This window comes from Hippocampus comes, unplaced genomic scaffold, assembly GCF_001891065.2.
Source record: "Hippocampus comes isolate QL1 unplaced genomic scaffold, H_comes_QL1_v1.1 scaffold371, whole genome shotgun sequence".
NCBI lineage: Eukaryota > Metazoa > Chordata > Actinopteri > Syngnathiformes > Syngnathidae > Hippocampus > Hippocampus comes.
The window spans coordinates 261,729-263,542 of record NW_017805065.1 but is presented as its reverse complement, the minus strand read 5'-3'; positions in this window follow the sequence as shown (position 1 = coordinate 263,542).

The window sequence follows — 1,814 nt, the reverse complement described above, 5'->3', positions numbered from 1 at the left end:
GGGGGGGGGGCCGTCGATTGCGCACTCCGCAAGACAGTCGCGGTGAATTTGTGGGCCTCTTCGTGACAGATACGTCCACCAAATTTCAGTCAAGCGTTTTGGACCTCGTGGTGTTGACTCGGTGGGGTTTTATGCTCCGGAAGGCGGGAGACTTTCTCTGTCGGCTCTTGTTACGCATGTCGACCAAATTTCGTAGCCCGAGCTCTTCTGCGTTCTGATTTTTGGAATCCGAAATCTTTATCTGGCTCTTTAACAATTTTTTTTTTTTTTTTTAAATATTGAAAAAAAATAATTTGTAAATATGTAGGCATTTACCACCAAATTCAGCATTTTGCCTGTTGTATCAAATTTGAACATACATTTTCTGCATGGTTTTACTCGATAACTATAGTGCAAAAAAAAAAAAAGAGGAAATTACAACTTACCTTGATGGATGAAGTTCTTATGATGTAATGGAAGTAGAAATTTCAAAGAAAACCTCACTGAAACAGCTTTAACATCACAATTCTCTTGACCTTGATTCGGCAAGTTGTGAACTCGCTGAAGTCGGCCATCTTGGATTGTCCATTGTACGGTGTCCTAATTGTTGTAGTGAAAAAAGTATCCACCAGGGGGTGGAAGACAAGTAGCAGATTGTACACAAGAGTGTTTTGAAGAAAGTTTTTTTTTAACCATATGGTGATGCAATAACGCTCAGAAATATTTGATGCATTTGACAATATCGTGTTATGGGACACCGAAACTTTTTTTTTTTTTTTTTTACCGTTGCACTTCCCGCCCGGTGCTTGGTTTGCTGGCGAAATGTGTTTTTTTTTCCATTTGATTTTTGCTCGACTTTTCTGTGGTATTTTTGTCTCGAATGAGGTCGATGTCCTTTCATTTTCATCTGGCGCCTTTGCAAATTAGCTTTTGAGCTCAAACGGCCACATTTACACAAACACCGATTCACATGCGCTCTCCCTGTTGAAACCACATCAAAATGTTCGATACGCCGAAGGCACACGTGTGATGTTTTGAGGTGACATTTGGTTTGGTGCCCTTTTTTTTTTTTTTTGTCTGCACCTGTTGTCGTCATCTGCGTCGCTTGCGTTGACCCGAGCGGCTCCCTCGAGTCCTTTGCGTCTTGTCCAGGTGTTTCTGGTTGTCTCGTCACTTTGCTTGGATTGATTTCACTGGCTTGTGTCGGTCTCGGTTGGATCACTGTGCGTGTCTCCTCTTTGTGTTTTTGTGAAATACATTTTGCTCAGACTACCCTTAGTCCCTTGCCTCCCTGTTTTTTTTGTTTTTTTTTCGACCACCTTGCAAAACTTGACAGCACGGCTATACTGTAAAAACTCAGGATACGCAAGAGCCGATACCATTTGGCTGTGTTGGGCCGACGCTATCAGTGCTGTCAGTTTAAGACGTTATTATCGGCATTAATTTAAGACAATTTTAACTCGATTAATTTTTTTTTATCGCGAGATTAATGCGGCACCCCTTCACGGCGGATGTTACGTTGCTCTCAAAGAATCAAATGTGCTCCACGTTTGAATAACTGCTCCAAGTGAAAAACGTCAAATTGAAAGTCGAAATTGTTGTTTCGCTAAATATTTGCATTTTGCAAAAAAGAAAACGGATCCACGATTCCATGTTGATGAGAGCATTAAAAATGGGGAAAATAGGAGAAAAAGAAATCAAAGAAAATTTAGAATAGATAAAAATCCGTGATGGATTACGGATAATTCTGAGTTAACGATGAAATTATTACATTTGATCGCAATTAAATATTTTAATCATTTGACCGCTCTTATCTATATATATATATATATATA